At 44.5% G+C, this 14,501-nt stretch overlaps 1 long non-coding RNA gene across 3 annotated transcripts in view; it reads right to left on the reverse strand.

Moving 5' to 3' along the window:
* LOC137219345 (uncharacterized) overlaps positions 1-13,691 on the reverse strand; it is a 51,552-nt gene extending 37,861 nt beyond the window's left edge. For all 3 annotated transcript variants that reach the window (XR_010941074.1, XR_010941073.1, XR_010941075.1), the window contains exons 1-2: positions 13,514-13,691; positions 927-1,011 (exon numbers count right to left, since the gene is read on the reverse strand). This is a non-coding gene — a long non-coding RNA (uncharacterized lncRNA). The remainder of the gene's footprint in view (positions 1-926; positions 1,012-13,513) is intronic.
* Between the last annotated feature and the right edge of the window lie 810 nt (positions 13,692-14,501).

A 14,501-nucleotide genomic window follows, 5' to 3' on the forward strand; every position in this document is an offset into this window, starting at 1 on the left:
AATAATGGAATATTTTTGCCATTTACTGTCAAGACACTGCATCCAACAATGAGGGTTTTATTCTGAGATAAAGTTTGCAAAAAGGCTCAATAGATGCCAGATATTAATTTCCATCCTTGAGAAAGAAAGGAATGCAAACTGCAGCAAAGTTGTGTTGATTCATCAGTCTATTGACGCTCGAGCCCACGGTCTTTCCCTTCCCAGCTTGAAAGAATATGACTCATTGTCTCAGTCAAAGGTTGCATCCGTTCTCCCGACCGTTAGCGCACCTTACTTTTGGAGAAGTGACTGTGTAGCCACTGTAATTAGGGGCCATACATTCTCCCTGAGGAATCTTCATCGGGGCGACCCAGCCCTCACGGGAGCAAGCTGAGCTGCGCATCACGGGCCACGCGTGAAATAACAAGCTTTCCTCCTTTCTCTCAAGACCACTGTTTGAACTTACAAACACCGTCTGCTTCTTATGTGTTAAATAGCTAAAGATCAGACTCAGACTATCGTCAGCAGCATGAACGAATAACTCGCAAACTCCTGAGTCATCACGCAGTTTTATAGTTTTCTTTCCAAAGGCACTTTGAAAAAAGACTTCAAACAAACGAACAATAACCTATTCCCTGATGACTGTCCTTTGATATGTGAATGTTTCCTGAGGTTTTAGGCTGGGCTCTGAGCTGCCCTGTGATGTCACGGAGACGGACAGCCCCCTCTGAAGCTTAGGGCCTACTCCTCTGCATGCGTGTGAAACCCTCCCGGTGAAACCTACTGGATGACCTGGGAGGCCCAGGGCCTCAATGCAGTTGAGTTTCTGGACTCTGTACAATTGGCTGCTGACCAGGATGGGGTGTCCAGACACTCCTACTCTGAGATACTTTGGGGTCAAGAAATATTTACAAGAAAAGTGAGGCTCAGAAGATTAATTGACTTACCCATAGTCTGGTAGAAAGACCCTCAGAGATAGCTCCACCCTGGAAATCATGTTTCTTTGTTTTGTTTGTTTGTTCAGAAATTTTCCTAAGAGAGAGAGAGAGAAAGACAGACAGACATCATTCCCAGCCTTGTATACTGATACCCCAAATGAATAGGCCACAGAGGGGGCACGTGGGTGATTTAGAACCCAGCTTCTTGACAAAGGGACGGGTCCCAGAGCTGACTTTGTCTGTTAAACAGCATCCTCCTGCCCTTGCGGCTGGATCACGCTGACTGGAGTGCTCTACCCTTGTCAGAAGGTGGCTCTGTAGCTTTCCTGAGATTTCGGAGAGGTGGAAAGAAGGCCTGAGAGAAAATGGTACTTCTGCCTCCCAGGCACAAGTGAGGGGCCAGCCAGCCCAGAAATGCCCCCGTGTGCTCTGGTGTCTTGGGTCTCCAGCCAGACCAGGGTGTCTCTGGGAGCTGAGGAAACTCCCTGAAGCTCAGGGTGAAGAGTAGGCTTAAATGTTACCCCTCTTAAGTAAATGAGAGAAGCCTGAGCTTTGGTTTCTACACCAGGGACACCGATCTGCTTGTGGAGGGGGCGGCCGGCCTCCCCAGAGGTTCTCCTGGGTGGTGTCAGCTCCTGGGTGAGGGCCTGGGCTCCAGTGGGGTCCACGGTCAGAGATATTAGAGGAGGACGTCCCCTCAACGACCATCTGAATATTCCAATCTGATTATGTCACGTTCCCAGTGAAACTCCTCTGTGTCTCCCAACTGCTCCCTGGAAGAAGCCCCAGAGCCCCGTGGGGTGCTGGTCCCCTCTCCTTCACACAGCAGACCAGGCCCTGGCCCCCTGTGCTGCCTGCCTTCCTGCTCTCCCCCTAGCACTCCCCAACCCCTTCCTGGCAGACTTTCACTGCCCTTCATCTGCCCGCTGCTTCTCCCCGCCCTCAGCCCAGGGCCTTCAGATCACTGGCCGCCTTCACGGAGCCTTCCCGGATGCCTCGCTAGGTTGAAGAGCTCCTAATATACCTAGCAGTTATGAGCAAATGACCACATACCCATCGAATGAATGTCAGCTCCCCACTGCATATCACCAGCATCCAGCTTTGTCCCAGGGGCCACACTCAGGAAGCTGGAAGGAACTGTCTGTCTGCGGCAGCGAGGCAGGTGCAGCACAGAGGGACAGAGGTAGGAGCCCTGGGCTCAGGTCTTACCTCCGGCACTTCCTTCCAGACTGCAGACGTGTCCTTTTGATGCCCTGACCTGGTCTCCTTCTCTGTGCTGTCTGACCCTCTGCTCTCTGAGGACTTCCCTCCGGCCCTGACATTCTCAATGGCCATGAATTCATTCAGGCCTGGTCTCAGAAAATCATGATGTCAAGAAGTTTCTCCTGGGCGCCCTCCCACCCCTCCCTGGGCTGGCAGGGCCTCTGCTCTGCTCTCCATCCCTTGCTTCTCTCACAGCCCTCCTGAGGCACCTCACTTTGCTGGGAACATTTCACTGCCAGCTGCAAGGGAAAGCAAGATAAGAAACTAATTTGAACTAGGAGTTTGGAGCTTCATATGTTATCTTCAGACACATGGGCATGTTAAAAGGCACCTGCCCAAGGCGAGAATCTCTAAGGACGGTTGGGGAGGAAGGGTAAAGCCTTTGGGTAGAAGCCTTTTTTGATAGCCTTCAAAGAGCAGCTGGGGTTATTGTTTGCCTGAATGACTTGCAAAAACATTTGTGAACTCACATGTAGAAGCCAGCCTATGATTGGTTTGTTAACGTGGTGATGGTTCCTGAGGCCTGGCTGGGAGTATCTGCTGATCAGGCCTGGGGTGGAAAGAAGTCCTGAGAAAGTGCATCCAGATTGGGGCCCAGGAATTACAGCGATCATGCAGAAGATGATCCTGCCAGGAGCTGAGCCTTGATCCCCAAGGGCTTCTAGAGAAAAAGCAAAGCACTTCTCTGATTTCAGGAGCTCAGTAAATCCAGCTCTCTGGCCTCTTTCAAACAATAGCAACTCTGCAGAGACAAGGGACGAGGTGACGTAGACAGGATGAGACTTCACATTCTTAAGATGTCTATACTCACCAAACTGATGTACAGATTCAACACAATCCCTATCAAAATCCCAGCTGCCAGTTTTTGCAGAAAGGGACAGACTGATCCGAATTTTAATGTGAAAATGCAAAAGACCCTCAATGATTGAAACAATCTTGTAAAAGAACAATGTTAAAAACTCACATTTCCCAACTTCAAAAGTTACTATAAAGCTACAGTAACCAAGAAGGTGTGATACTGACGTAGGAATAGGCATAGAGATCTATAGAATCAACATCAGAGTTCAGAGATAAACATTTTTTTTTGATAAGGGTGCTAATATCATTCAAAGAAGGAAAGAATAGTCTTTTTAATAAATGGGGCTGTCACAACTGGATATCACATGCAAAAGAATGAATTTGGACCCCTACATCACACCATATACAAAAATTAATTCAAAATGGATCACAGACCTAATCGTAAGGGCTAAAACTACAAAATTCTTAGAAGAAAACATGGATGCAAATCTTTATGACCTTTGATTAGGAAATGGTGTCTTAAGCACAATACCAAAAGTAGAGGTAACAGAAGGAAAAATTAGATAAATTCAATTTCATTGAAATTAAAAACATTTGCACTTCAAAGGATACTACAAAGAAAGTGAAAAGACAACCCATAGAATAGGAGAAAATATTTGCAAATCATATATCTGCTAAGAGAATTGTATTTAGAATATATAAAGAATAATCACAACTCAATTATTAAAAGGAAAAACAACCCAATTTTAAAATGGGCAAGGGATCTGAATTCTCTGAAGAAGATAAACAAACGGTCAATAAGCACATGAAAAGTTGCTCAACATCCTTAGCCACTTCACATACACTAGGATGGCTAAAATTAAAAAGACAGATAATAACAAGTGTTGACAAGGATGCAGAGAAATTAGAACCCTCATACATTGTTAGTGAGAATGTAAAATGGTTCAGCTGTTTTGGAAAAGAGTTTGACAATTCCTCAAAAGGTTAAGTATAGAGTTACCATATGAGCCAGCAATTCCACTCCTACGTACATACCTAAGCAAAACGAAAATTATGTCCATGCAAAAATGTGCACACAAACGAACATAGCAGCATCGTTCACAATAGCTAAGAAGTGGGAACACAACTGACGAGTGGATGAATAAAATGTGGTCTCCACACAATGGAACATTATTCAACCATAAGACTGAATGAAGTACTGATACATGCTACACTGTGGAGGAACCCTGACAACATTATGCTAAGTCAAAGAAGCTGGTTATAAAAGACCATATATTGTATGTTTCCATTTATATGAAATGGCCAGAATAAAATCTATAGAGACAGAAAATGGATTAGTATTTTCCAGGGCTGGCAGGGGGAGGGGCTGGGAGTGACTGCTAATGGGTCCAAGGTTTGTTTTTGGTGTGACATGTTCTAAAATTGATTGCTGTGGTTGTTGCATAACTGTCAATATATTTTTGGGGTGACATGTTCTAAAATTGATTGCTGTGGTTGTTGCATAACTGTCAATATATACTGAACTGTGTACTTTAAACTGAGACTCTGTGCTATGTGATTTATATCTTAAACGTTTTTAAAAAGATCACACATTCCAACACACTACACAGACATTATAGGGGAGTAGGTGCCCTCAGCATGACAATTCCATTCAATGACTGTTCCTTTATTCAAAAACTACAGCATGCCAGCCATGTGCCAGATGATGGGGGAGGGGGATGTTGAAGTGACCAAGACACAGTCCTGGCCTTTCTGGGACTCAGAACCTGTTCAGAGAAGCAAATACATACCCAAATGCCTCTAACAGGAGAGGGATTGTGGATACCTGTTATAGTAAAAACACAAAGTGTAAGAAAAACTGACAAAGGAGTGAGTTGGAAATCCTAACTGCTCCTTCCTCTTGGGGAAGGAGATGAGCCTGGTGAAGAGGGAGGTGTAGTTCATCAGGGGTTTCCCTTCTCCTTCCTTTGGGGGCTCTCCAAAGACATCCACATTGCATGGGTGGGAGAACTGATGAGTGCCTGTGGAGCCGTGGGCAGCTGGGTGTCCGGGGGATGTGTGGAGGACTAAGGCATGGCCTGTAGTGCCAGGGACTCCACAGCCCACCAGGCAGGGACGCAGTGAGAAGTGGGTGCACTGAGCAGACGACCTGCAGAAGGGAGCAGGTGACAGATGCTGGTTTGAGTGCTCAGGATGGTAAGTGCTGCAGGGGTAACTTGTCCTGCTTCCACTCTTTCCGGATTGTTCTCCGTAAGCCCCCTGTGTGGGCAGATGCCTCCTGGGCTCGTTCACATGGACCTGCACACAGGGCTGTGTGGAAGATGATGGTTTAAACTGGGGTTAGGGATAAGATGACAGACCCACAGCCCGGTCCCTGAGAGCAGGGGAGAGAGGCCTGTCTGTGGGGTGCCAGATTCTGCCCCCGCCTTCTGGAGGCCTTTCCCTCCTCTTCCTCCTCTATGTACTTAAGCCATTCCCATTGCTTGCTCAGACTCTGCTTCCAAGAAAGGACCTGATCTCTGGGCCCCCAGTATGCATCAGCGCCTCCCCATGTTGGATGAAGTCTCACTAGAGGGGCCCCTCAGCCGCGCAGGGGTGGCATCCCCCAGAGGCTTGGGCTTGGGAGCCCATTCTAATGCACTCAGAGCTGCAAGGGCCCATTCCACTGGAATTTGTTGCTCCCATCAAAGGCATAAATATTAACAGCTGTGCTGGAGCAGGGGGGTGTTATTTTAATCTATATCTTTCCTTGTAAAAAGAAAACCCACCCCTGAAGCAAAAGCAGTTCAAAGAGGGAAGTTCATAGCAATACAGGCCTTCCTCAAGAAACAATAAAAATCTCAAATTAACAACCTAACCTATCACCTAAAAGAATTAGAAAAAGAAGAACAAACAAAACCTAAAGTCAGCAAAAGGAAAGAAATAATAAAGATCAGAGAAGAAATAAATAAAATGGAGATTAAAAAAATAGAAAAGATCAATCCAAGAGCTGTTTTTTTTGTTTTGTTTTTTAAATATAAACAAAATCAACAAACCTCTAGCCAGGCTCATCAAGAAGAAAAGAGAGAGGATCCAAATAAACAAAATAAGAAATGAAAGAGGGGAAATGACAACTGATACCAGAGAAATACAAAAAATCATAAAGAGAATACTATGAACTGTTATATGCCAACAAATTGGACAACCTAGAAGAAATGGACAAGTTTCCAGAAACATACAGTCTGCCAAGACTGAGTCAAGAAGAAATAAATAATTTGAACAGACTGATCACTACAAGTGAAGTATAATCTGTAATTTTAAAAAACTCCCTGCAAACAAAAGTCCAGGACCAGATGGCTTCACTGGGGAATCCTACAAAACATACTACAAAAAACTTATACCTATCCTTGTCAAACTATTCCAAATTTATTCTATGAGGCCACCATCACCCTGATACCAAAACCAGACAAAGACACTACAAAAAAAGAAAATTACAGGCCAATATATTTGATGAATATCGGAGCAAAAATCCTTGACAAAATATTAGCAACCCGAATCATACACCATGATCAAGGTAGATTTATTCCAGGGTCCCAAGGATGGTTCAACATACACAAATCAATCAATGATTGATACACCCCATTAACAAAAGGAAAGAGAAAAACCACAATGATCAATCATCTCAATAGATGCATAAAAAACATTTGACAAAATCCAACATCCATTCATGATAAAAATTCTCACCAAAGTGAGTACAGAGGGAACACATCTCAACATTTACAACAAACCCACAGCCAGCATAATATTCAACAATGAAAAGCTGAAAGCCTGTCCACTAAATTCAGGAACAAGACAAGGATGCCCACTCTTACCGCTTCTATTCAACATAGTATTGGAAGTCTTAGCCACAGCAATCAGACAAGAAAAAGAAATAAAAGGTATCCAAACTGGAAGGGAAGAAGTAAAACTGTCACTGTTTGCAGATGACATGATACTCTATATAGAAAACCCTAAAGTCTACACACAAAAGCTATTAGAACTAATACATGAATTTAGCAAGGTAGCAGGGTGCAAGATTATTATGCAGAAATCTGTTGTGTTTCTTTACACTAATAATGAAATATCAGAAAGAGAAAGTTAAGAAAAAAAACCATTTAAAATTACATCAAAAAAATAAACACCTAGGAATAAACTTAACCAAGGAGGTAAAAGATCTCTATGCTGAAAACTAGAAAACATTGATACAGGAAAATGAAGATGATTCAAAGAAATGGAAAGATATCCTGTGCTTTTGGATTGGAAGAATTAATAGTATTAAAATGGCCATACTACCCAAAGCAATCTATAGATTTAATGCAATCCCTATCAAATTACCAGTGGCATTTTTTACAGAACTAGAACAAAAAAAATCTTAAAATTTGTATGGAGACACAAAAGACCCCAAATAGCCAAAGCCAGCTTGAGGGAAAAAAAGGAGCTGGAGGAATCAGACTCCCCGACTTCAGACTACACTACAAAGCTACAGTAATCAAGACAATATGGTACTGGCACAAAAACAGAAATATAAATCAATGGAACAGGATAGAAAGCCCAGAAATAAATCCATGCACCTATGGTCAATTAACAACAAAGAAGGCAAGAATATACAATGGAGAAAAGACAATCCCTTCTAGTGGTGTTGAAAAAGCTGGACAGCTAAATGTAAATTAATGAAATTAGAACATTCCCTCACAACATATACAAAAATGAACACAAAATGGTTTAAAGACCTAAATGTAAGACATGACACCATAAAACTCCTAGAAGAGAACATGGGTGAACATTCTGAGACATAAATTGTAGAAATATTTTCTTAGAGCAGTCAAAGCAAAAGAAATAAGAGGAAAAATAAACAAATGGGACCTAATCAAACTTACAAGCTTTTGCACAGCAGAGGAAACCATCAACAAAACAAAAAACAACCTACAGAATGGGAGAAAATATTTGCAAACGATGAAACCGACAAGGAATTAATTTCCAAAATATACAAACAGTTTATATAGCTCAATATTGAAAAAAACCAAACAACCCAATCAAAAAATGGGCAGAAACCTAAATAGACATTTCTCCAAAGAAGCCATACAAATGGCCAGTAAGCACATTAAAATATGCTCAACATCACTAAGTATTAGAGAAATGCAAATCAAAACCACAATGAGGTATCACCTCACTGGTCAGAATGGCTATCATCAAAAAGTCTACAAATAATAAATGCTGGAAGGGGTATGGAGAAAAGGGAACCCTCCTACACTGTTGGTGGGAATGTAATGTGCCGCCAGTTGGAAAACAGTATGGAAGTTCCTTAAAAAACTAAAAAGAGAGCTACCATATGATCCGGCAATCCCACTCCTGGGTATATATCTGAAAAAACTGAAAACTCTAATTCAGAAAGATACATGCTCCCCAATATTCAGGGCAACACTATTTACAATAGCCAAGTCATGGAAGTAACCTGTGTCCATCAACAGATGAATGGATAAAGAAGATGTGGTATTTATATACAATGGAATACTACTCAGCCATAAAAAGGAACAAAATAATGCCATTTGCAGCAACATGGATGCCACTAGAGATTATCATACTAAGTGAAGTAGTCTGAAAGAGAAAGACAAATACCATATGATATAACTTATATGTGGAATCTAAAATACGACACAAATGAACCTATCTGTGAAACAGAAACAGAATCAGGGACATAGATAATAGACTGATGGTTGCCAAGGGCGAGAGGGGTGGGAGAGGGTTGTATTGGGAGTTTGGGATTCGCAGATGCAAACTGGTATATGTAGAAGGGATAAACAACAAGGCCCTACTGTATAGCACTGGGAACTATATTCAATATCCATGAAAAAGAATGTATGTATATGTATAACTGAGTCACTTTGCTGTACAGCAGTAATTAACACAACAGTGTAATTCAATTATACTTCAATAAAAAATAAAGTTAAAAACAAATAAGTTAGTACAATCAAAAAAAAAAAAGAGAGATCTTGTAAGTATATACAATGCAATATTACTCAGCCATAAGAAAGAATGAAATCTTGCCATTTGCAGCAACATGGATGGACCCATAGAATATTATGCTGACTGAAATAAGTCAAACAAAGAAAGAGAAATACTATATGGTATCACTTATATGTGGAATCTAAAAAGTAATACAAATGAATCTATATACAAAACAGAGAGAGACGCACAGACACAGAAAACAAACTTATGGTTATCAAAGGGGAGCAGGGGGGAGAGACAAATTAGGAGTATGGGGTTAACAGATACAAACTGCTATACATAAAATAGATAAGCAACAAGGATTTACTGTATAGCACAGGGAATTATATCTAATATCTTGTAATAACCCATAATGGAATATAATCTGCAAAAAAGCAAACACTGGAATCACTATGCTGTACACCTGAAACTAACACAATATTGTAAATCAGATAGAAAGAAAGGAAGGAGGGAAGGAAGGAAGGGGGGAAGGAAGGAAGAAGGGGAGAGAGAGAGGGAGGGAGGGACAGAGGGACGGAGGAAGGAAATCCACCCCTAGTTAAATAACACTTTAGGGGAAGAATTTAACTTTTGGCGTTGGAAGCGGGGGAGCACCCTGAGGCTCCCCAGCCAAACCCGAGAAGCTGCCTATGCAGAGGCTCAGGAAGTCTAACCTTTCCCTCCTAACCCAACCTCCTCTTCCACAAAGGAAAAGCCCAGCATTCTTGAATGAAAAGCTCAGAGAGCATCAAAGGGAAAGAAGCCAGACTTGCAGGAAAACCCTCCAGCCTGTTCATGATTCCTGTGACCCTCTGTAACCCCTGTGAGGAGCTGGAGGATGCTCTGACCTGCAATGTGACTCACTTCCCTCCGTACAACGTGTGACTCGGTCTGAAGGACAGTGTGCTGCAGCACCTCTCCCTGCTCGAATGCCATTTTCTTCTACCTGGGCACCTGCCCCCTCGTCTAGCCCTGCCAGTGCCTGGCCCTCCTTTGAGAAGCCTCATCCATCAGTCCTGTTCACCGTTAAAAGCCACAGAAACCAACTCTGGCTGATTTAGGTAGAAACGGAATTAATCTCGGGTGGTTCACATTCTCTGGGAGCCGCTGCTGGGTGTGGGCACCCAGGTGCACCTGGACCAACTCTACCCACAGCTGCTCTAGCAACCTCAGCTGAATCCGGAAGCAGCTGCCCCTGGACTCTGAGTGGTGTCTGCCTGGCAGAGCTGTTACCCAGCTTCACTGTAGCCACCAGGGAGTCTGGCACGGTGAGCACCTGGCATCTTCAGCCTCTCCAGTGGGAGGAGCGTTCTGCCTCATCAGGCAGGGAATTCCCCCAATACAGGACAGGACATAAAGATCCCAGGTGGCCATAAGGCATGAAAAATGGTTGTTCTGCCTCTCAGGAGTAAGGGCAGCTAGTAATTCTATTCTTTTCTCCCCCTGCCTTCCCTGACCAGCACGATCTCTGAGTTTGGTAAAAGTCACTCAGGCAAAGTATTGATGAGAACTTTTTTCATATGATGAGAACTTTTAAGATTTACTCTCTTAGTGAAGTAAGTCAGAAAGAGAAAAACAAATACCATATGCTAACACATATATATGGAATCTAAAAAAAAAAAAATTGTTCTGAAGAACCTAGGTGCAGGACAGGAATAAAGACGCAGATGTAGAGAATGGACTTGAGGACACGGGGAAGGGGAAGGGTAAGCTGGGACGAAGTGAGAGAGTGGCATGGACATATATACACTACCAAATGTAAAACAGATAGCTAGTGGGAAGCAGCCACATAGCACAGGGAGATCAGCTCGGTGCTTTGTGACTACCTAGAGGGGTGGGATGGGGAGGGTGGGATGGGGAGGGTGGGAGGGAGACACAAGAGGGAGGAGATATGGGGACATATGTATACGTATAGCTGATTCACTTTGTTATAAAGCAGAAACTAACACAACATTGTAAAGCAATTATACTCCAATAAAGATGTTAAAAAAAAAGATTTACTCTCTTAGCTACTTTCAAATATACAAACAATATTAACTACAGTCACCATGCCATACATTACATCCCATAGCTGATTTATTTTATAACTGGGAATTTATACCTTTTGACCCCCTTTCCCATTTCTCCCAACCCCCACCCCTGGCCTCTGGCAACCACCGATCTGTTCTCTGTATCTATGAGTTTGTTTTATTTTGTTTTAGATTCCACATATGGAATCATACGGTATTTGTCTTTCTCTGTCTGACTTGTCTCACTTAGCACAATGCCCTCAAGGTGCATCCATGCTGTCGCAAACGGCAGGATTTCATTCTTTTCATGGCTGAGTAATATTTTTATATATATATTATAATATAGAACACACACATATATCTTGCATTTTCTTATTTTCTTTTCATCTGTGTGTGGACACAGGCTGTTTCCATGTCTTGGTTATTATTGTAAATAATGCTGCAATGAACAAGGGGTGCACCTATCTTTTAGAATTAGTGTTTGCATTTTCTTCAGATAAATACCCAGGAGTGGAATTACTAGATCATATCATTTTACATCTTAAAAAAGAAATCTGGGGGCTTCCCTGGTGGCGCAGTGGTTGAGAGTCCGCCTGCCGATGCAGGGGACACAGGTTCGTGCCCCGGTCCAGGAAGATCCCAAATACCGCAGAGCGGCTGGGCCCGTGAGCCATGGCCGCTGAGCCTGCGCGTCCGGAGCCTGTGCTCCACAACGGGAGAGGCCACAACAGTGAGAGGCCCGCGTACCGCAAAAAAAAAAAAAAAAAGAAAGAAATCTGGGTGGGGTGAGGACCAGTGTAACATCTGTCATGCTCCTTCAGCAACAGACGTTCAAACCATCCATTGCCACTATAGTTCATCAGAAAATAAAATAACTTCCTATAATAGACAGTGCTGTCAGCATCTTTCTGCTGACCATAGACTATTCTGGGCAGTATTTTGAAAATGAAACTGACTTATTAAAAGCTTGCAAGAGGAGGCGAAAAGGCCTGAAGTTGACCAGACTGCTTTGCTGTGAGAGCCCTGGGCTGTGACCCAAGGTCATGAGGGTGAGTCCCCTGGGGATGCAGCAGTGGCCTGCAAGCTTAGTGCTCACATAACCGTGGGCAGGTCACTTGGGTCTCAGTTTCCTTGTCTGTAAAACAAAGCTGAATCCCTCAAGAGTCCCTGGGTGGCAAATCTCAGGAATCCACTTGGGTCAGTCAGGAGGGGTGTTTGTTATCAGAGAATACAAGCTGAGGAACCACCTGCTACCTGAGGGCTGGAAGGCAGCAGGGCCTCAGGTAGGTTGGGAAAGTGATCTTTCCTTCAGCTAACGGAGTCCTGTGAGCCAGAGCCAGCGGCCTAAGTCTGAGAAGTAGGCAGAGGCTGGTAGCGCAGGGCCTGGAGGGCATCTAGGAATGGATTCTCTTTCCACCCCCCCCATCTCTGGACCTATGTGTCTGCTTCACTCCTCTTCTTCCTTCTGAAGACCAGTTTCCTCTGCTCCCCAGGCCATATGGCAGAACAAGTCTGCCCTTGGGTACCATGTTCACCCTTAGGGTCTAGTCACTCACAGAAACCATCTCAATCAATTCTAGGAAAGCACTGTTACAGGTGCATCTCTGGTCCAATTACTTGTAGGCAAAACCATGGCAGCTGCTAGGAGCCCTGGTGAGGAGCCTGGAGTTCCATGGCAACCAAAATTACCTACCCCAGAAGGACTGGACTACAGGCCCCCAGACAGGCCTAAGAGTCTGGGAGTGCAGGAGTGAATGGACTGCAGGGTAACTCTTCAGATTGTGCAGAAGCAGTCTCAAGGGTCATGAGGATTTGATTTAAAGCCATTCTCAAACTTTTTTTTTTTTTTTTTTTTTTTTTTGCGGTACGCGGGCCTCTCACTGTTGTGGCCTCTCCCGTTGTGGAGCGCAGGCTCAGCGGCCATGGCTCACGGGCCTAGCCGCTCCGCGGCATGTGGGATCCTCCCGGACCGGGGCACGAACCCGTGTCCCCTGCATCGGCAGGCGGACTCTCAACCACTGCGCCACCAGGGAAGCCCCATTCTCAAACTTGAAGGTGCATCAGAACCACCTGGAGGACTTGTTAAAACACAGAGGGCTAGACCTCAGAGTTTCTGATTCAGTAGGTCTGGAGGGGCACAGTCTGAGAATTTGCATTTGTAACAAGCTCTGATGATGCTCAAATGCTTGGTTCCCAAAGTGGGGTCCACATTCCTGGCCCTGCCAGTTTCTTCAATCTGCAGGTTCCAGGGTCAGAAGGACTGGAAACAGGGAGTGGCGCCCGGGGTGTGCAACCTACATTCTGGATCGCCCTGTACACCACGGTTTGAGAATCACGGTTTTAAAATGTTTCAAAACGTCAGAAATGCCTTTGTTCCCAACCTTGAGTGTCACTGCGGAAATAAAAGGTGACCAGCCAAGGGATGTTTGTTCAGTATCATTAAACGGTTAAAGCGGTTAATTAATCTGTGTTTGGATTAAAACAAAACAAACTTTCCACTTTCACCAAAGAAACGCGAGTTACCTCAGGATGAGTAAATCCAGCCTTTGGGGTGGGTAAGAGGTCTTTTTTCTGGGCATTTTCATTTCTCCCTTCAAGAAGAGACGCACTCATCGCGTGGTTCTCCCCTTAGGGTAAGTAAAAGCTGGGCAGAAGTTTGCAGACTCGCCCTGCAATTCCTGGATCTCGGGCGCCCAGCTGCCACTGGCCAACCCGCCTTGCAGTCTGCGCCGGCGCCTCGGGGATCCGCCAATGAAGCGCTGAGGAACTCCATGACTTCATCGGATTACTCTCTCATTGGCTGCTGCCGCCGCGCCGGACCCTCCCCTTCCATTAGATCTCGGGAAAACTGCGCGGGCCCCGCCCCTAAGTGGAAGGCAGGTTGAGTTCTTAACCTCGTCTTCGAGTCTTGCGGACTTCTCTTCAAACAACAGATACCTCAGAAGGAAAATTCTGCTTTCTGACAAAGACTTGAGCGTGCCTCTCAGTCAGACAAAGTACTGGTTTTCTGCGCTGACCTTTGACTGCTGCATCGCTGAGGTTTAGCTGGTGTCTTCAACCTTTCTTAGGTACCTGGCAGATCGCACGCATTTCCCACTTACTTTAATCGTGTATTTGAATGAGTTTTGTCCTGCATCTCAGTGGATGAGTTTCTCAAGCCCCAATTTACTGTGGAATGCTAGTGATCATCTGTCCCACATTTTACCTGGGAAGTAAATTAGGTGGCTCCCACAAGGTCACACAGCTGGTTGGTGAACAGAGATGAAAATCAGATCCAGGGCTCCAACTGCAACCTCAGTGTTGCACACCTCCACCCCCCCACACCCCACCCGCCGTCTGATGCCTGAGAGCTCAGAGCAGCATTGCAGTCCAGGAAGCTCTGCCTGTAGGAGAGCCCACAGACTAATAAGGGATAATCCAGGTTTCCTCACATTCTAGCAACTGCCTAACTCCCAGTTTGACAGGATAGAGTCATGGACTACAATCTCCCAGAGCAGTGCTCTCATTTTAC

This window comes from Pseudorca crassidens, chromosome 1 (genome assembly GCF_039906515.1).
Source record: "Pseudorca crassidens isolate mPseCra1 chromosome 1, mPseCra1.hap1, whole genome shotgun sequence".
Lineage (NCBI taxonomy): Eukaryota > Metazoa > Chordata > Mammalia > Artiodactyla > Delphinidae > Pseudorca > Pseudorca crassidens.